The sequence below is a fragment of the Mesoplodon bidens genome (genome assembly GCF_964165515.1).
Source record: "Mesoplodon bidens genome assembly, chromosome: 9".
NCBI classification, from domain to species: domain Eukaryota; kingdom Metazoa; phylum Chordata; class Mammalia; order Artiodactyla; family Ziphiidae; genus Mesoplodon; species Mesoplodon bidens.
Window position 1 is genome coordinate 87,586,987 of NC_138166.1, and position 22,396 is coordinate 87,609,382.

General features: G+C 40.0%; 1 protein-coding gene across 1 annotated transcript in view; it reads left to right on the top strand.

Moving 5' to 3' along the window:
• The window catches only part of EXOC4 (exocyst complex component 4), an 813,795-nt gene that overhangs the window by 185,484 nt on the left and 605,915 nt on the right, over positions 1 to 22,396 (top strand). The window lies entirely within an intron of this gene.

Here is a 22,396-nt window from a genome sequence, read left to right on the forward strand (position 1 = left end):
GTGAATTCCCTTAAGAGGCTTAGTTTCCCATCATCCGGGCCTACTGATTGGTATGAGTTCAGTTTTGTCAAGTGTTCCCCATCTGCTTTTTGTCAGTCGCTATTTCTGCAGAGTCTTCATTCTCTTTAATTATACAAATATGTCTTCTTCATTTTTCTTGTCAAAGACAAATTAAAAAGAATCACTTCAGTTTCTGAGCTAGTTTAGTCTTCATTAATTCCATACCCCACTCCATTTTTAGCAGCATTTTTCTTTTCCTCCTCTTTTTCCCGCCTTGATAATTTTAAAAGTTCATTTTCTCATGTCTGGCTTATTTGAGTAGCATGAATGAATTTGCTACCTCCAACTCTCTTCCGTAAGTTTTAGCTGACTGTAACAGGATACTTTTCACTTTTCCCCATATTTAGTTCAGATCTGTCTTTGTCTGTAGATATTTTAAGAGTCATTTGTGAAACTACATAAGGTGTTTCTTGTTTATTATTGGTTTCCCCAAGAGGAATTTTAATCCTACCTGTGTTAATTATTTAATTATCCGAATGATGTCTCATACGGTACTCCTGGCCTCTTGCACACTGATGGAATTAATCCTTCATCCCAGGGCTCCTCAGAGTTCCTGATTATTTAATGTTTTTACATTTATATTTAAATGGTTCTTACATTAGCTTATAACTATCTTTCCCTTGTTTTTCCTCCCATCGCCCAAGTTCTGTCTCTTCTTTCTCTAAAGACCAATGTTCTTTAGATTTACATTTTTATTTTCTGTGATGTTTTCTCCTTTCTTTCCATTGCCTCCAGTGCAGGTCATTATTTTCTCTTACACTCTGGTTCTCAAACTTTAATGGACATGAGGATCACCATGGATTGCTCCTTAAAAGTCCAGATTCCTGGGGCCCCAACCCAGAAATTCTAATTCATCTAGCCCGTGAAGAGCCTATATATCTTCATTTTTAACAGGCATCCATGAGGTTCTGATGATGTGGTCCTCTGACTACACTGCTGTGTACTACAGCTACCCCCTGCTAATTACCTTAAGTTCAACAGCCAGATTTTTCATCTCAGAACATTCATTCAGAAATTAACTTATAAAATACCTACTATCTGCAAGGCACTGTGCTGGGCACTCAGAATATCATAATAAGCAAAATGGACTTTGTCCTTGATCTTGCAATGCTTATAGCATATTGAATTGTTTTCTTCCTGTCTTCCTCATCTCAAAAACTTTCTTGATTTCCTCTTGTTTACATGTAACATTGGGTCAGTTCATCAATAATTTTTGCTAAGGGGCTTATAGAACATAAGAGCAATAACTGGGAATCAGGAGATTTGGATTCTAGGTTTATTTTTCCTTCTGACTGTGTGTGTGTGTGTGTGTGTGTGTGTGTGTGTGTGTGTCTTACGAAAGGAGGTGGGTTGGCTTAGCTCTCTAATGTTCATTTCAGTCAGTGTTTGAATCTGTTGTGTCCCTATGCCTTTAAGTTCTTATAGTTAAGTTTAGAGGAAATGTATCCTGTTTCATCAGTTCTAATATGTCATCATGTATAAGACCCCTCTCAATCTGAGCAATGTTAAACTGTGAAATAATATGCATCATACAACCAATGAGATAACTGCCTATGCATTTGTGTGTGTGTTTGTATTTATGAGGACAGTGATACTACATGAAACTACCTTCTAACTCCTGACACATGATTAACTGGGACCAAAAAAAAAAAATGTATCACTGGCCTGACACTCATGGATGTGTCAGGACTTATTAAAAGACATAAAGTCTGTAACACAAAAGAAGCAAAGATGCAGTGGGAGTCTATCAGTTTCTCAGCCCAGTTGACTTCTCTTGTGTTTCCCCTGGATTTGCCTCCCTATTGAATTGTGGAGTGTTTAGAGATTTCTAACAATAAAGTAATCAGGGTGACTGTAACTCAGTGGGCAAGTCTTCCATCTATTGCTCAGTTCAGACAGCTCAGAGAAACCAAACTCGGGTCAACACAACGCTTCTAGCGAGTTACACCCTCTTTATTTTTTCCTTTTAATTAAATGTGTTCATTTAAAAGTATTTTTAAAAGCACGTGTAGTGATCCAATAGAGTAATCACTTACTGGCCACCCTCTCCCAGCCCCACAAACTTTAACTATTTCCAGGCTAGGGTCTTGCATAGGTCACATCAACTACCTTTTTGACTTTTTAAAAAATTATTGTAGTTCCTGGAAACTGCAAGGGCCATCTTATTTCTCTTCATGTTTTCACTGAGTCTTACTGTTCCTGGATGACATATTAACGGATACAGAGGAAAGTACTAGAATCAACTCTGTACTCTTATGAAGGCTCTCACTCTGTTGTTATTCTCACCTTTAACTCTACCCCTGGCTGCCCATTCAATTCCCTCTTCCTTTCAAGCACTTTTAGCCTTAGCATTAACTCCTCATGCTACATTTGGTCATCAATATTCATCACTTGACCGTGGAGATATTTTAGTACTACTGGGAGATTCTGGTTAAAATCTTCCATTTCAAAAGTTGTAACTTTAGCAGCTAGTGGTAATTGCCAAATAAATGAGATGGACTCCAGGTACCAGGGGAGTTAAAGGGAAGGAGAGATCACTGCGTTATTGGAAGGTGCTTCAAGCTAGAAGTGGTATTACGGATGAGTAAGCAAGTGAGATCTGGGAAGCGGTACCAGGGAAAGGTAGAGGCAGGAAAGTATGGGGAGTGTGTGGGGGAGGGACTGTCCTGAATGGACTAGCACAGAGGCTGTGCATATGTGATACATGCATGTGAGGAAATCCTGTCCAGGTAGGTTGAGGCTGAACCATGGAGGGTCTAGAAATCCCAGCTAAAAATGTTCAGTTTTATATTTTATGGAGCAAGAGTTTTTAACATCTGTTTTTATTTTTTACATCTTTATTGGAGTATAATTGCTTTACAATGGTGTGTCAGTTTCTGCTTTATAACAAAGTGAATCAGTTATACATATACATATGTTCCCATATCTCCTCCCTCTTGCGTCTCCCTCCCTCCCACCCTCCCTATCCCACCCATCCAGGTGGTCACAAAGCACCGAGCTGATCTCCCTGTGCTATGTGGCTGCTTCCCACTAGCTATCTATTTTACGTTTGGTAGTGTATATATGTCCATGCCACTTTCTCACTCTAACATCTTAATGAGGCATTAATCACTCCCTGTAAGACCCCAGTCATTCTCTGAGGGATAGGGCTGGTGAATGGCACAGTGGGGCTCATTCTGACTAAAATCGTTAAGGCTTTGTGTGTGTGGTATGTGTGTCTGTGTAGGTATGTGCACGTATGCAAACACAATATACATACTAATAGATATTCTTGAGACGGGAGGCCCTGAACAGCCTGGAGGAGAGTACAGACAGCACTGCTGGCAGAGTTCTCCTTTTGTAAGTAATCTTGGAAAGCTGTGAAGTGAAATCCCAACTACCCGGTCTTCCAGATCTCTTAATTTCTAATGATCAACCTGCTGACAAGGCTTGCCATGAGCAGTGGGAAGCATTGGAGATCTTTTTGTTTGTTTGTTTTTTGTTTTGTGTGTGTGTGTTTTGTGTGTGTGTGTTTTAAATGTTGGAATTGATATTATGAAATTATTGTGTTAGAAAGGATGTGTGCTGGATGTAGTTTTCTGATGAGTTGGAGGGGATAACTCAAGGCCAATTGAAAAGACCCTTTTGAAAGTCTAGTGTGAGAGGAGGAGGGACAGGATAAGGACAGTGAGAATAGAAAGAAAGGAATACAGGGAGAATTTATCCACTTAGTAAACGTTTATTGAAATCTAGTATACTTCAGGGTTTTAAAGTGGAAAAAGCTGGAATCTCTGCTTCCAACAGCCCTCACTCGTGGGCAGTCAGACATGTAAAGTGTGATCACATGATGTGCTTAACGATAGAACAGAGCTGAAGTGCTGTGGAAACGGGGATTGCTCAGTCTGTTGGGGATGGGGAAGGGGCTCAAGGGGAGCTGAAAAGGAGTGGTATTTGGCTTATTTATAAGCTGAAGGAGAGAAGCTAGTAGAGAAGGAGGGGTTGGTTTATGATCGAGGAGACAGAAGAGCAAGCTAAATGAAGTGAAATGTGGAGGAGGTCGGGGTAAATGGATTTTGACTACAAGGAGAAGGCATCTGGGGGACTCGAAGATTGACCAGACAGGGAGGAAAGGAATAAATTACAGTTGACCAAGGAATCAGTTTTGTCTAACTGAAAGAACGGTGGTACTGCTTGTCCTAAAGAGAAGATGGATTTGTTCTAAGCCCATTTGAGTCTGAGGTGCTCACAGTCCAATAGGAAGCTTGCAGTGAAGCTTGATAAGGCAGTGAAAGATAAGGGTGAGCACCACTGATCAGAGGAGGTGGATAATGGTAATGTCATCTGTTATACCAAGTGCATGTCTGTGGGAATGGGGGGCTTGTGAGAGGGCTAGTTGCTGTGAAAGGCATGGAGTGAGTTTTAAGTTCTTCCAGAGGTGATGCATTGTCCAGGATCCCAGGCATGGAATGATTGTGGAGGCTAGACCTGGTGTGCGAAATGTAGGTAGTGCTAGAAGCGGAAGGGTGGTTTTCCAGGAAGTCCTAGCAGGAGAGGCCCAGTGCAAGGGGAAAGATGAACAGCAGACACACCGACCTCTTGGCAGACTCTCTCCTGTGTAGTGTAGAATGCGAGCTCATCGCTGGTTTCTTTACCAGAGAGCAGCCGGGTAGCCTTGGATGGAATCAGAAATCAGACCTGTAGGGCTTCCCTGGTGGTGCAGTGGTTAAGAATCTGCCTGCCAACGCAGGAGCTGCCAGTGCAGTGGACATGGGTTCAAACCCTGGCCTGGGAAGATCCCACATGCCGCAGAGCTACTAATAAGCCCGTGCACCACAACTACTGAGCCTGCGCTCTAGAGCCCAAGTGCCACAACTACTGAGCCCGCGAGCCACAACTACTGAAGGCCACGCGCCTAGAGCCCGTGCTCTGCAACAAGAGAAGCCACCGCAATGAGAAGCCTGTGCACTGCAATGAAGAGTAGACCCCGCTCTCTGCAGCTAGAGAAAGCCTGAGTGCAGCAGTGAAGACCCAACGCAGCCAAAAATAAAAAAATTAAATAAATAAATTTATAAAAAAAAAAAAGAAAGAAGTCAGGCCTGTAGGTTAAGGACTTGGTCTGTGAAGTGCAGTTGCCCTAGAGTCTATTGTCACTTCATTCCAGTGATGGAAACTCAAGTACTAAAAACTTCTCTGTGTCCCTTGCCATGGTCAAGCACCAGGGTGCAGAATTCAGCAGATACTCCGGATGAGTGCTACTCTTTGCTGCTCTACAGATTCAGCTGCCTACCTGTAGGCTTGCCCTCTGTTGGGGGGTGTCCGTGGGTGGTAACAGTGACCTTCAGGAAAAGTTTCCCTGTCTTCTTGGCTGTGATGACGGCCCAGAACCAAGCATAGTACCTAAGGGCCCTGGGGCTTCATCCCTGTCTCTCAAAATTATAGTCCCAGAAAGGTCAGCTGGAAAATGCCCCCTCAGAGTGGAAGGTGGTTAAGTGAGATGTTGTCTTCTGTGCACAGAAAGCAAACAAGAAACCCCTGCAATAGGGATGGTGCTCAGACAACAAAAGCTTGGGGTGGAGAGTTTCCCTTATGTTGGCCATTGTGCCAGGACTGGTGACAAGTGATAGACCACAGGAGCCGTGTGGTTCAGGGAATTATGATCACGTTCTGTTCTCTTGATCCCAGGAGACTTGGGTGTACTGATATCCTGGCCAAAAAGGTATGCTGAGAACCAGCTCCGCATCAGAGTGGGGTGTAGTTCACTCGCTCACTGTGGTTGGCCAAGGGTTCAAGCTGAGCACTGTCTTCAGGAAGAGCCAAATTACAGGGTCAAGCCGGCTGACCAAGGGACTTTTTACTCCGAAGGGGCAAGGATGATTCTGGATGAGAGCCAGTGTAATAGGCTCTGGGAGACCGGAAAAGGAAGGATCAGAGCAGAGAGTAGCAATTAGTCTGAATAAGTTTTTTGCACCAAAGTGAGTGTCTTTATATAGAGGTACATGGGGGTCTCAGGTGTGAAAAAAAGAACTCTAAAAGAGCCTGACCATCTGTGAGTAGTTTATTCCTTTTCTCCTAACCTTCTTGAATCTTTCTCCTTCCATTTGCCTCTATTTAGGCATAGTTAGTTGGAGAGTCATATTTATTGAGGACCGACTTTATTCAGGTGATGTTTTAGCGTCGGGACCATGGCAGTGAACAACATAGCTGTTGGGACAGAGAAGAGTTCCTTCTTCCATGGAGCTTACATCCTAGAGGGGGGTTGGAGGCAGTAAACTCAAATATACATAGGTACATACGAATGATGATTTCCGTCCTGATGTGTTCCTATGAAAAAGAAGCATTAAGGGACCAATGCTGTAGGGTGTGATTTGTTCTGGAGGTGTCTTCTTCAAGCTAGGGTGGTCAACAAGTTCTCTTTGAAGAGATGACATGTGAATTCAGTCCTCAGTGATGAGAAGGAGCCAGCCACGTTGAGACTGGGGAAAGGGAGAGGAGAGTTAGGGCTTTATTGGGCCATATTGTTTGTGGTGCCTGTGAGACATGAGATACAGAGCTAGCAGGTGGACATATGCTTCTGGGTGCTCAGGGGAGAGATCCGGGCTGAGAGATTGTATTTTCAAGTTATAGGACTGGGTGAGATCTATTCACACTTTTGTGGGGCTCTTTTTTTTTTTTTTTTTTCCCTCCGGTACGCGGGTCTCTCACCGCCGCGGCCCCTCCTGTTGCGGAGCAGGCTCCGGACGCGCAGGCTCAGCAGCCATGGCCCACGGGCCCAGCCGCTCCGCGGCATGTGGGATCCTCCCGGACCGGGGCACGAACCCGTGTCCCCTGCATCGGCTGGCAGACTCTCAACCACTGCGCCACCAGGGAAGCCCCTGTGGGGCTCTTTTTAATCATGTATATTTGCCTAGAGATAAACTATGTGCATATAGAATTCTTATTTTAAATAGGACACTTTTTAAAAAAAATTAGGCAGAACTTTGGGAACATGAATATGATTTTGTATATGCATATTTTTTTCCATATTTCTGGATCATGTGTATAGTGATTGCTAAGTTCCTTCTACCATGTACTTGATTCTAAGAGACAGCATTTCTCAAAGTTTTCAACTTCTGACAAATTGAAATTTTTCTAAACTCATTATAGAAGCTACTCAACTGTGCATATGCAGTCATAGGTTTCTGATCTTCAGATTTATTAAGAGTCCCTGAAATCACTCTCTTAGTAAATATTATATTTGTAAAAGGATTGCTGAAACACGTGGAAAGTGCTTTACAGCTAACACACATCCGGCGTTTCGAAACTCCTTACAATTGTGCAGAGTAAGGCTTTGGAATACAAGGTGACTTGTACAGGGCAACACAACTGAAAAATTTTAAGGGCAGCCATAGAATCCACAGCTTATTATTTTTTTTTTTTGCGGTACGCGGGCCTCTCACTGTTGTGGCCTCTCCCGTTGCGGAGCACAGGCTCCGGATGCGCAGGCTCAGCAGCCATGGCTCACAGGCCCAGCCGCTCCGCGGCATGTGGGATCTTCCCAGACCGGGGCGTGAACCCGTGTCCCCTGCATCGGCAGGCAGACTCTCAACCACTGCGCCACCAGGGAAGCCCAGAATCCACAGCTTTCATGTCTGTGCCTGGGCTCTTTCGGCTACCTCAGTGGTTCTCAGCCTTGCCTGCACATTAGAATCGTCTTAAGGAGTTAAAACCAAACAAAACCCACTATGCCCCGGCTCTGTACTGGAGGCCTGGACAGTGATTGTTTTTTTACACTAATCATCCCCGGTGATTCTACCATGCAGCTATCGTTGTGAGCCGCTGGCCTGTACCAACTGCCTTCCCAGGAGCTGTGTTGACATCAGATGTATTGTCTCTTTAACTCTAAGAGATGACTGAGTCAACCGGGACACTTTGTAGCGATATTGGTAAGGAAGGCCTCTCTTTTCTTTCCGGTAAAGTCTCAGATAGAGCCCTTACTCTTACTCTAACTGTGTTCAGTCTCTGTGAGTTTGAAGGCATCACACATTCTGTTTCTTTGGCATCGGCATTCTCTCTGCAGGTACATGAGACCAGTGAAGCTGGACCAACTCTTTTCTTCTCTCAGCCCAGTATAATCACAATCCAAGACTGTCAATACAACTGTCTTCTCATTTAAAAGGGTACTTTGTCCAGATTTTAGGATTGAGAGATAGGCTTTTGTAATTTTTGCTCCATTCTTCGTGTTGTAAAATTCTCTCTGGTGATTGGTTTGTGTTTAGAATGGTTACTCCCAGCTTTTAAAGCAGGTTTGTCTGTGAAATGAAGATGGCTTCCTCTCTCATGTGCTCACGATTAACTAGTGACTAGATGCCAGTTTCTTGCTTGACCAGATTAGTGCTACTAACCTGGTATTAACCTGGTCACACCAGCCAGTATACTCACTGGGCCCTATACTCGCCATCATAAATACAGAGATTGAGATTAAACATTTAGAAATTCTTAGTGATTGGACAAAGTAATTTTATGTCTGTTGAATTGAATAATAAAAATAAAATTGGAGCTTAGGTTTTGTTCATATTGTCTTTCTAAAATTTTACTCTTTTTGTGTTTTGAGAAAGTATCAAAACTGATCCATCCTCACAGATAATGTCAGAAGCCATGGACTAGATCTCTGAACCCAGCAGGAACTGAGAAGACTAAGGACCACCCCTACTTTTTTCACATGAATAGTGATAATATACTTGATTTGGGACTATTTTTGAGGATGTAGAGTGACAGACCGTCAAGTGGTAAACTTCAAGTTTTAGCAGTGGGAATCAGCCTACAACTCAGCCTCAACTTATAAATTTCTAAACCTGTTTCTGACACTTTATTTGCCACCTGCCCTCCTTAGGCTGCAGTTACATTTCCATATGTTTATTTATCCCTTCGAAAACACAGAGACATTCTGGTAGGTTTAATGTTGGATTTTTAACCACGAGTCAAGTACTAAAGGGGAAAAATCATTTTCATTTTGCTTTGGTAGCTTATGTTTCCATTTTTAAGTGAGTCTGGCCAGGTCCACCCAGCATTTCATCATTCCTTGGGTTCAGATGTATTTTGACTCTGCACTATTATGTTCTAGAAGATATATCATTTTCTAAAGCATATTGAGGCATGAAAACATCAGTGTTGATCCTTTTTCACTACACATTGTTTTAGGCAATCAAGGACTTTTGCTTGCTTTTTTCCCTACTAGGATATATAGATCTTACAAGAAAGGAAGGTTGGTTCGCTCTCTGTGATTTCCGCAGAGTCCCCCAGGACTCCCCCATTTTCTCTTATACTATTATTTCCTATTGTAAGAATAAGGCATGACCATTATAGAAAATTTGGGAAATCCATAAAAATAGAAGAAGGAAAGTTAACTTTTCCATGTCCCCGGCACCTAGAAGTAATAACTGTTCTTACATTTTAGCGGACTTTCTTCTCCAAATGTTTGCTTCATTAAAAATAACAAAATTGGCTTCCCTGGTGGTGCAGTGGTTAAGAATCCGCCTGCCAATGCAGGGGACACGAGTTCAAGCCCTGGTCCAGGAAGATTGCACATGCCATGGAACAACTAAGCCCGCTTGCCACAACTACTGAGGCCCGTGCCTAGAGCCCATGCTCTGCAACAAGAGAAACCTCCACAATAAGAAGCCTGCGCCCCACAACGAAGAGTAGCCTCCTCTCGCCCAAACTAGAGAAAGCCCGCGTGCAGCAATGAAGACCCAATGCAGCCAAAAAAAAAAAAAATCACAAAATTGTCATCATATTGGGAATGCAAAAATCTATGCAGTTATTCAGTTTATAAAAGTAGTTACATATGCATTATAGACATGCTTAGAAAGTGGAGAAAACATAAAGTAGAAAATTTTAAAATCACCCAAATCCTACATCCCAGGGGTAAATTTTAACTTTCACTTATATTTATTTACTTTTGATTTTTAAAAGCATAGTTGAGTTCATATCCTTAATTGTTATTATTACAGTAAGTCCCCTACATATGCCTGAATTCCGTTCTGAGAGTGCGTTTGTTAAGTCCACTTTGTTCGTAAGTCCAACAAAGTTAGCCTAGGTTACCCAGCTAACACAATTGGCTATATAGTACTGTGCTGTAATAGGTTTATAATCATTTTCACACAAATAATACATAAAAAACAAACAAAAAATAAATAAAACATTTTTAGTCTTACAGTACAGTACCTTGAAAAGTAATACAGTACAACAGCTGGCATACAGGGGCTGGTGTTGAGTGAACAGGCACAAAGAGTTACTGACTGGAGGAGGGAGTGGAGGTGGGAGATAGTAGAGCTGAAGGATCATCCCCAATAGGAGATGGAGGGCAAGCTGCAATTTCACTCATGCGTGACATTGATGGCACAAGTTATGGTTCCTTGCTGGATTCAATTTTATCTACCCTCTTGAAAAAACGATCCAGTGATATCTGGGTCGTAGCTCTTTTCTTCTCGTCGTAGATGACACGGTAGCACTGGATTGCATTCTGAACGGCTGGTACAAGCTTCGTGTTCCATTCTACATGTCGGTCCTATGCCTCAAAAATTAACAGCGCCGCCTCAAATAAAGAAAACCCCCTTGTCATTTCCTGCGTTGTGAATCTCTTCAGTTCTTCAGTTACTTCTTCCTCTTGTCTCTCTTCATCCTCTCTCTGGGCCTCCAGTTCCATCAGGTCTTCATTACGAACAACGTCTACCATCTTTTTTGCCTTGCTTCACTCTCTCAATTATTTTCACTTTTGTTTCCATTGTTATTGCTTGACACTTCTTAGCAGTAGCAGCTACATCACTGCTGCTTTTACACTTGCTTCTGGATATCCTGGGCTTGAAATAAAGATACTGCACTACTGCACTCTATACTGTACAGTAAAGTACACAAAAGCACAACCGCTTGTAGATGATGCACGCATGTGATAATGTACGCCAGACACGTGAACTAACTTACGTGATTGGACATGCAAACGCATGTTTGCATCTTTGAAAGTTCTCAACTCGAAGGTTCGTATGTAGGGGACTTACCGTATTATTATTTCTTTGGCCGTGCTGCGTGGCTTGTGAGATCTTAGTTCCCTGACCAGGGAATTGAACCCTAGTCACGGCAGTGAAAGCGGCGAGTCCTCACCACTGAACCGTCAGGGAATTCCTGATATCCTAATTATTTTTAAGCATACCAAGTATAGGCATAGTCACAAGACCTAGATGAGAGAAAAGTTAATGGAAAAAAAAAGGCTAATATGTTACTCTATGTAATTATTCACTTTTATAGAGAAAATACAATTTTCATTTTGGTAGTTCTCCTGGAATATTGTCCTGAATGTGTCTCAAATAGTTGAGCTACCATTAATTAATGGTAGAAAGAATAACGCTGTTACTATCTTATGTCAAAGATTGTAGAATCTTTGGGTAATTTGATAACTAAAATATTTTGACTGGGGTTCAAAATAAGTGGTTCTAGGTGAAGGGCAGAAGAGGAGAGGCACAGGTGTGGTAAGCATTCTCTGGCTGCGCTTTGCCCTTGAGCTGCACAATGCACCCTGCTACACGTAGTCCAGTTGGGTTATTAACATTGGGGCTGGGAAGACTCAACCTAAAGTTGGGCCTAAAGTATGTCTTAAAACTGTCGCACAATAATGGATAGAATTGTGTACCCCCAACAAGATATGTTCAAGTCCTAACCTCCAGTACCCGTAAATGTAACCTTATTTGGAAATAGGCTCTTTTGCAGATATAATCAGGTTAAGGTGAGGTCATACTGTATCAGAGTGGGCCCAGACTAATCTAAAGACTAGTGTTCTTATAAGAAGGGGGAAAAGACATGCAAGGAGAGTGCCATGTGATGATGGAAGTAGAGATTGAGGTGATTCATCTACAAGCAACCACCAGAAACTAGGAAGTGGCAAGGGAGGATCCTCCTCCAGAACTTTCAGAAAGAGCATGGCCTACCAACACCTTGATTTCAAACTTCTGGCCTCCAGAACTGTGAAGAGAATAATTACTGTTGTTTTAAGCCACCCTATTTGGGTAATTTGTTACTGCTACCCTAAGAAACTAATACACTCCTGAGAACAATGGTGCCTTATTTTGTGAACTCTCACAGGTTATGTCTTCTGAGCTTTCTTAAACGTGAGAAAAAATTATTTTTGGCATGCACTTTTCCCTTAAAAATCTGTAGACATTGTTCCATAGTCTTCTCTGTCATGTAGTGTTGCAGAAGGTATAAAGCTATCCTGATTTTTGTTCTTTTTGTAAGTTCTTAGTTCTACCTATTTTTCTTTTCACTTGCCTCACAAATTAGGTCTGTCTAGAAAAAGGTCATTTCATCGCTCATCCTCCCCCAAATGTGGTAAACTCTTGTTTTACTCATGGTATTTTTTTCCCCCAAAACAAGAAAATATACTTCAGGGTGTGTGTGTGTGCGTGTGTGTGTGCGTGTGCGTGTACACATATATCTTTTTTTAAAAATGTTTTTTCTAAATTCTTGGATTAAAACCTTGTTCTCAAATCTCCATATCATCTGTTCTCAACCTTTTCCACCTTTGTTGTTGTTTTCCCCTCTACATTTGGAAGTACTTCTCAAGTTTGTTTTTTATACCTCTGTACTTGATGGAATATCACTGATTACCTTTGTCCTTTCATTATAGCTCTCTCTTCTGCTATGATGTTTTATTTTCTTTGTAGTTTTTCTCATCTTTCCTTTGTTTTTATTTTATCCTGGTGTCTTTTCAGCCTTCTTTCTCTTTAATGATTTCTTTTACTATTGCAAGAGGCCATGTGTTCTTCTTACATGCTACTTGAAGATGCCAGAATTTATTGAAACTTTCTTGTTTCTAGTTTCTTGAACTGTATCTCTTCCTCACTTTTTCTTTTTTCTTTTTCTTGTTTACTCATTCTCAAATGAGAGCAAGTTCCTCTAGACCCAATTTTTGCTGACTGTTCCAATATGAAGACTGCTTCTTAACCTATTAAACGTTTGGGTACTAATGAAATCATTTTCCGAGTTTTATTGCTAGAAGTCAGTTTCATGTTTATGTCTGCCAGCTCAGTTCCTAGTTTTCATATAATGCAAATCTGTTTCCTTGAGATGGAATCTTCATCCTCCTTACTACCTGACTCCCTGGTACATAGAAAATAGATGACACATTATAATAAACATAAATGCATCTTCCATGATTATTTTTGTCTTTATCTACAGTCTTACATAAGAAGATTCTATTTGTCAGAGCTCCATTGCCAGTCTTGTTCTACTTTGTAGCATATTGATGAGTTTGAAGTGCTGTTTCCAGTGGATATCGGATAAGAAGTGTTTGTGTTGGGTGGTAAGCAGGAGGGCTAGCTGCCTCTCAAGCCAGCATCTATGTAATAGTGAATGGTTGCCCAGTTTTGTTTGGTTTGGAGAGTACAGAGAGTGGGAGAGTGGGAAAGGCTTTCTGTACCTATTTCCACCTGAGCAGACTCAATTTCCTTCCATTGGTGCAGCAGTTACTATTAAGTTTAAACCAAAAAGGTGTAGGTTTTAATCCCTATTCCATCAACCTGTATTTAGTGGAAATTCTTTAAAGATTGTGGTAGTAGTTGTGTGTGGGTTCAGAGTTTTGGCATTGTGAGTTGTTTTTTGTCTTCTTTTGCACTCATAGGTATTTTAATGAGTATGTGGGAGAGATTGTGTGGGGTACTACTGGCCAAATACCGTCTTTACATTTTAACTTGGAAGTCTGATGTTGGTTTGTCATTTCTACTTATAGATTTCTTGTTGACTTGTAACTTAGGGCAAGATCATCTTTTAATCTTACTTTCTTCAGCTTTACATGGGATTTTAAATGTCTATTTTAAACACAGATTAATATAACTATTAATTTAGGTAATTTACTAATATTTTATTTATTAATATAAGACATTTTCCTTGCATTCTTGACCAAATGAATTTTTCTTTCATTCATTTGATAGACTAATAGTATTAAAAAATTTCACTTTTTTCCCCTATTTGTAGATTTTTCTATTTGTATATTTGTATATCTCCAAGCATATATTATTTAAAAACTTGGAGTCAGACGAAGCGTTAAAGGGATTTCCTTATGGATTTGGGTTGGTGGCTGCCCATCAGTGAACTGCCATACTAAGGAGAGAATGTGAAGTGGAGCACCAATTCCGAACTTTTTTGAGTAAGGTCTCCAGCATGCTGCTAGCTTACAGTGTGTTGATCAGTTAGACCTGCTCAGCCCATACCTGACTGATGTGGTGAAAAGAGGTCAATGATTTTGAGGCAAGAAGACAGCTGTATACTGGGATGATTCCAGAATGACCTGTTGTCTTACTTTAACTTTTTAAGAATTTTTTTCAAATGTGATAAAAACACATAACATAAAATTTACCACCTTAACCATTTTTAAGTGTACAACTCAGTAGTGTTAAGTATATTCACATTATTGTGTTGCTTTTAAATGTTTTTCTCCTAATACTGAGAAGAGGTGAAGCTCTAATATTCAGTCCAGTGCACTGTGATTTGTTGAACAGCCCAGCTTTTCACATGAAAGAAACAGCTGAAAACAGAATAAAATGAAATAAAGAAGAAAAGCAGTGAGGAGGGAAGAGGGATAAAGCTTAGCTTAGAAATAGTCCCTATATGGTCTTCCCTAGTGTCACAGTGGTTGGGAGTCCGCCTGCCAAGGCAGGGGACGTGGGTTTGAGCCCTGGTCCAGGAAGGTCCCACATGCTGCGGAGCAACTAAGCCTATGCGCCACAACTACAGAGCCTGTGCTCTAGAGCCCGAGAGCCACAACGACTGAGCCTGAGAGCCACAACTACTGAAGCCTGCACTCCTAGAGCCCGTGCTCCACAATGAGAGAAACCACCGCAATGAGAGGCCCACGCACCGCAAAGAAGAATAGCCCCCGCTCGCAGCAACTAGAGAAAGCCCGCGCGCAGCAACAAAGACCCAACGCAGTCAAAAAAAAAAAAAAAAAAAAGTCCCTATAGCAGCTGTATTAGTGAATATTTCATTTCCTTTATCTAAAACATTAAGAACTTTAAGATTAGGGAAAAAAGGAAAAGTACCTTAAATGTGTACATCTATTGTAAAACAACTGTTGATAACTATTTTTAAAGACATAATTATTTTAGATATGTTAAAATGTGAGAAAATCTGTATTATAGAATCTAAGAAATACAGGGAAGTATTACGTATGGTGATGAGAAGCAGTACATGTTGTGTCTGAGGGGAAAGCTGGTGACCAAAGAGGCAGAACAGTGGCACAGCCCAGGCGTAGAGAGGGGCCAAGAGTCATCTTGCCAACCTCAACCACCGCCTTCTTCATACTCCACCCAACCTTCAGCTCTCTGCCCATCACATATGTCCAGAGTAGCTAATGCTCATTGATTCTAGATAAGAGGGGTTTTTCCCCTATAAAATTTATTTTCAAGTGGGTTGCTTTGATTCTCCACCATTAAGGGCTGTTGACAGCAGCTGACAGTCTAACAAATGCATACTATGGAAACATGTTCTTAGCAATAATGACAGAATAGCCAACAAAATGTTACATATGTGAGGTACTAACCTTTGTGTTTACTCTGAGCAAATGAGCAATATATGGACACTTTGAAATATATGTCAGTTTAAAATTCTGTCACGTGAGCTTAGTTCAGTTCTCTAGTCCATTTTCTATCTTTTTCTATGTGAAAAGTACCTTATAATGGCCTCACTGATTGTTTATCAATTTCCTTTCCATTATGTAAACTCCACGTGTGTCTACCCTCTGTCAGCCTGTAAGTTTATCATGACACATATACATGGAATGGATCTTTTCTGGGAGGAGAATAAACCATAAATATGAACGAGGCTTTAAAAGAGCCTAACATAAATCACTAAGAAAAATCTGTAGTAGGCTGTGAGAGTATAAAAATCACTGCGAATTATCAATAAGACAGCAGGGTTATAGAAATCATTTTATATGAAAGCAGATATATTTCTTCTTACAATAGTGCTCAATGATTTTAATAACATTGGTTGACCAGATTCGTTGTGGAATATAGTAGAAAGTTCCATAGTAAAAATTCTGGGTGATAATTGATAGCATGGAACACTGATGCTACTTATGCTATTGGAATTGCATTTACTTTATGTTGTTTTCAAGGTATTGTCAAAAGAGATCTTTACCTTTTCTCTTTACATTTGCTCTTAGAAAATAACGTATAGATTTTTAATCCTTTAAAAATCTGTATTGAAAGTTTCAAGCTTGATATTTTCACTTAATTAAAAAGTTATTTATCTGAAATTAGTGATTAACTTTTGGGTTACTTATTAATGAAGCATCCAGAGAACCTCCTTAATTTTTTTCCTATTTATTTTAACAAAATTTTCTAAGGAAAATTTATAATAAAAATATAAGTAACTTTTAAAACATGCTTTAAAGAGAATATTCTATATACTGAAAGCATCATCTCTTGGTAATTAGCTGTTTTAGCAAAGAGGGTATATTTTGCTTTAAGAAGTTTTCTTTACAGTATGTAACTCTTATACAGTTAAGAGTTGTATGTTAAATGCACAACTTTATTTTGAAAGCAGGATGATTTCCTTTCTATGTAAAAAGTGCTTTATTCATGTCATTTGAATTGAGCAACCTCTATAGATAACGCAGGAGATAAAGAAAAAGTATAAGACAATGTTTGTTCTTAGATTGCATCCTAGTTGAGATCAAACTAATGTTATTATTATTTTTTAAAGGAAGCACACTCTCCTTATGACTTTTGAGTGGTTTGTTCTCCTATTTATTTATATATTTATTTATGGCCGTGTTGGGTCTTCGTTTCTGTGCGAAGGCTTTCTCTAGTTGCGGGAAGTGGGGGCCACTCTTCATCGTGGTGCACAGGCCTCTCACGATCGCGGCCTCTCTTGTTGAGGAACACAGGCTCCAGACGCGCAGGCTCAACAATTGTGGCTCATGGGCCTAGTTGCTCTGCAGCATGTGGGATCTTCCCAGACCAGGTCTCGAACCCGTGTCCCCTGCATTGGCAGGCAGATTCTCAACCACTGCGCCACCAGGGAAGCCCCTAATGTTACTTTTAACAGCACTGACATTTCAAGACAATATATGATTAAGTTCTAAATTGTGTGGTTCAGGGTGCTTTTAGATGTCAATCTTAAAGAAAACTAGAGACAGGCTACTGTTACTTTTTTAGCCCTATTCACATATAACTAGACAGAAAACATTCTAAATATTCAGTTTCCAATAGATAAGGAGGTGTTTTCCTTAATTCATTTCTAAAAGGAAATTTCTTCTGTACTAAAACAACCCCTTGTTTTTATGTTTTGTATTATGTTTTTAATTATTTCTCCAAAACTACCTTTATTCCTTAAGAAGGTTTGCTTTGGTTCGTTGTTAGGCTGAAGGTTATGAAACACCAAACTCCTTCCCTGCTAAGAATAGAGCATATTTCTAAGGTGGCAATATGTGATTATTATTTAATAGAATTTTTATCTTGGTAACTTTCAGCTCATCTATGACAAAGCTTAGGAATACCACCATCTAGATTCATATCATTGATTTTTAGTTCAAGTATTATTGACACATGAGACAAAATAATAAACTTTATTTTCTAAAGTTGTTGCCTGAGAACCTTTTTATTATGGAGAGTTTTAGGTTTTTTTGAAAGCTCTTTCACAGTTGATGAATCTGAAAATTCAAGTGGTAGATATATATATGAACCAGTACTGATAGATAAGGCTGAGCTGGTGACTATCCGGATAGGAAAGTGCTGATTGCACCTTTAAAACTGCATGTATAGCCGGGAGAGCTTCAAGATGGCAGAAGAGTAAGACGTGGAGATCACCTTCCTCCCCAAAAATACATCAGAAATACAACTACATGTGGAACAACTCCTACAAAACACCTACTGAACGCTGGCAGAAAACCTCAGACCTCCCAAAAGGCAAGAAACTCCCCCACATACCTGGGTAGGGCAAAAGAAAAAAGAAAAAACAGTAACAAAAGAATAGGGACAGGACCTGCACCAGTAGGAGGGAGCTGTGAAGGAGGAAAGGTTTCCACACACTAGGAAGCACTAACACCCCACTTTCACCAATGGACAGATCATCCAAAATGAAAATAAATAAGGAAACACAAGCTTTAAATGATACATTAACAAGATGGACTTAATTGATATTTATAGGACATTCCATCCAAAAACAACAGAATGCACATTCTTCTCAAGTGCTCATGGAACATTCTCCAGGATAGATCATATCTTGGGTCACAAATCAAACCTTGGTAAACTTAAGAAAATTTACGTTGTATCAAGTATCTATTCTGACCACAATGCTATAAGACTAGATACCAATTACAGGAAAAATTCTGTAAGAAATACAAACACATGGAGGCTAAACAACGCACTACTTAATAACCAGGAGATCACTGAAGAAATCAAAAAATACATAGAAACAAATGACAATGAAAACACGATGATCCAAAACCTATGGGATGCAGCAAAAGCAGTTCTAAGAGGGAAGTTTATAGCAATAAAATCCTACCTTAAGAAACAAGAAACATCTCAAATAAACAACCTAACCTTACACCTAAAGCAACTAGAGAAAGAAGAACAAAAACCCCCCAAAGTTAGCAGAAGGAAAGAAATCATAAAGATCAGATCAGAAATAAATGAAAACGAAATGAAGGAAACGATAGCAAAGATCAATAAAACTAAAAGCTGGTTCCTTGAGAAGATAAACAAAATTGATAAACCATTAGCCAGTTATTAAGAAAAAAAGAGAGGAGACTCAAATCAATAGAATTAAAAATGAAAAAGGAGAAATAACTACTGACACTGCAGAAATACAAGAGATCATGAGAGATTACTACAGGCAACTGTATGGCAATAAAATGGACAACCTGGAAGAAATGGACAAGTTCTTAGAAATGCACAACCTTCCGAGACTGAACCACCAAGAAATAGAAAATATGAACAGACCAATCACAAGCACTGAAATTGAAACTGTGATTAAAAATCTTCCAGGAAACAAAAGCCCAGGACCAGATGGCTTCACAGGCAAATTCTATCAACCATTTAGAGAAGAGCTAACAGCTATGCTTCTCAAACTCTTCCAAAATATAGCAGAGGGAGGAACACTCCGAAACTCATTCTACGAGGCCACCATCACCCTGATACCACAACCAGACAAAGATGTCACAAAGAAAGAAAACTACAGGCCAATATCACTGATGAACATAGATGCAAAAATCCTCAACAAAATACTGACAAACAGAATCCAACGACACATTAAAAGGACCATACACCATGATCAAGTGGGGTTTATTCCAGGGATGCAAGGATGCTTCAATATATGCAAATGAATCAACATGATACACCATATTAACAAACTGAAGGAGAAAAACCATATGATCATTTGAATAGATGCAGAGAAAGCCTTCGACAAAATTCAACACCCATTTATGATGAAAACCCTGCATAAAGTAGGCATAGAGGGAACTTTCCTCAACATAACAAAGGCCATATATGACAAACCCACAGCCAGCATCATCCTCAATGGTGAAAAACTGAAAGCATTTCCACTAAGATCAGGAACAAGACAAGGTTGCCCACTCTAACCCCTCTTATTCAACATAGTTTTGAAAGTTTTAGCCACAGCAATCAGAGAAGAAAAAGAAATAAAAGGAATCCAAATCGGAAAAGAAGTAAAGCTGTCACTGTTTGCAGATGACATGATACTCTACATAGAGAATCCTAAAGATGCTACCAGAAAACTACTAGAGCTAATCAATGAATTTGGTAATGTAGCAGGATACAAAATTAATGCACAGAAATCTCTGGCATTCCTATACACTAATGATGAAAAATCTGCAAGTGAAATTAAGAAAACACTGTCATTTACCAGCGCAACGAAAAGAATAAAATATCTAGGACTAAACCTACCTAAGGAGACAAGAGACCTGTATGCAGAAAATTATAAGACACTGATGAAAGAAATTAAAGATGATACAAACAGATGGAGAGATATACCATGCTCCTGGATTGGAAGAATCAATATTGTGAAAATGACTCTACTACCAAAAGCAATCTACAGATTCAATGCAATCCCTATCAAACTACCACTGGCATTTTTCACAGAACTAGAACAAAAAATTTCACAATTTGTATGGAAACACAAAAGACCCCGAAGAGCCAAAGCAATCTTGAGAACGAAAAACGGAGCTGGAGGAATCAGGCTCCCTGACTTCAGACTATACAACAAATCTACAGTAATCAAGACAGTATGGTACTGACACAGAAACAGAAATATAGATCAATGGAACAGGATAGAAAGCCCAGAGATAAACCCACGCACGTATGGTCACCTTATCTTTGATAAAGGAGGCAAGAATATACAGTGGAGGAAAGACAGTCTCTTCAGTAAGTGGTGCTGGGAAAACTGGACAGCTACATATAAAGGAATGAAATTAGAACACTCCCTAACACCATACACAAAAATAAACTCAAATGGATTAAAGACCTAAATGTAAGGCCAGACACCATCAAACTCTTAGGGGAAAACATAGGTTTCTACACTGTATAACATAAATCACAGCAAGATTCTTTTTGACCCACCTCCTAGAGAAATGGAAGTAAAAACAAAAATAAACAAATGGGACCCAATGAAACTTCAAAGCTTTTGCACAGCAAAGGAGACCATAAACAAGATGAAAAGACAGCCCTCAGAATGGGAGAAAATGTTTGCAAATGAAGCAGCTGACAAAGGGTTTATCTCCAGAATTTACAAGCAGCTCATGCAGCACAGCATTAAAAAACAAACAACCCAATCCAAAAATGGGCGGAAGACCTAAATAGACATTTCTCCAAAGAAGATATACAGATTGCCAACAGACACGTGAAAGAATGCTCAACATCATTAATCATTAGAGAAATACAAATCAAAACTACAGTGTGATATCATCTCACAAGGTCAGAATGGCCATCATCAAAAAATCTACAAACAATAAACGCTGGAGAGGGTGTGGAGAAATGGAACCCTCTTGCACTGTTGGTGGGAATGTAAATTGACACAGCCACTATGGAGAAGAGTATGGACGTTCCTTAAAAAACTAAAAACAGAACTACCATATGACCCAGCAATCCCACTACTGGGCATATATCCTGAGAAAACCGTAATTCAGTAAGAGTCATGTACCAAAATGTTCATTGCAGCTCTATTTACAGTAGTCAGGACATGGAAGCAACCAAAGTGTCCATCAACAGATGAATGGATAAAGAAGGTGTGGCACATATATACAATGGAATATTACTCAGCCATAAAAAGGAACGAAACTGAGTTATTTGTAGTGAGGTGGATGGACCTAGAGACTGTCATACAGAGTGAAGTAAGTCAGAAAGAGAAAAACAAATACCGTGTGCTAACACATATATATGGGATCTTAAAAAGAAAAGAATGGTCATGAAGAACCCAGGAGCAAGATGGGAATAAAGATGCAGACTTCCTAGAGTATGGACTTGAGGATATGGGGTGGAGGAAGGGTAAGCTGGGACAAAGTGAGAGAGTGGCATGGACATCTATATACTACCAAGTGTAAAATAGATAGCCAGTGGGAAGCAGCCTCATAGCACAGGGAGATCAGCTCTGTGCTTTGTGCCCACCTAGAGGTGGGGATAGGAAGGGTGGGAAGGAGGGAGATGCAAGAGGGGACATATGTGTATGTATAACTGATTCCCTTTGTTATAAAGCAGACAGTAACACACCATTGTAAAGCGATTATACTCCAATAAAGATGTTAAAAAAAACTGCATGTATAATATGCATAATTGACACTCCATAGATTTATGAGTTTTACCTTACTGCTATTTTTTTGGGGTGGGGGGTTTGCAACATTTTTTTTAAATTAGTTTCTGCTTTATAACAAAGTAAATCAGTCATATATATACATCTGTTCCCACATCCCTTCTCATGCATCTCCCTCCCTCCCACCCTCCCCATCCCACCCCTCCAGGGGGTCACAAAGCACTGAGCTGATCTCCCTGCTTACTGCTATTTTGACTTAAAAGTTGAATGATCTCTTTATGGTCCTTGCGACGTTTCAAGCAGCAAAAGTAACAGAATTCTAAGAAACATACGCGGTGCAGTTCTTGCCCTGCCTATCATGTCCCAAATCTTAACCTATATTATTTATTAATCTGAGAATTATTGATTATAATAGCTTCATTCTCTGTGAATGTAAATTATAAGAAATTAATTTTGTGAGCAGTCTGTTTCCTTCCATGTTGGGCTAAATCGGAATGTCTTTGGTTGCTGTGCTACATGCTGTATTTAGTCTAGGTATATTCTGCCTTTTTCCATGGAAGCTATT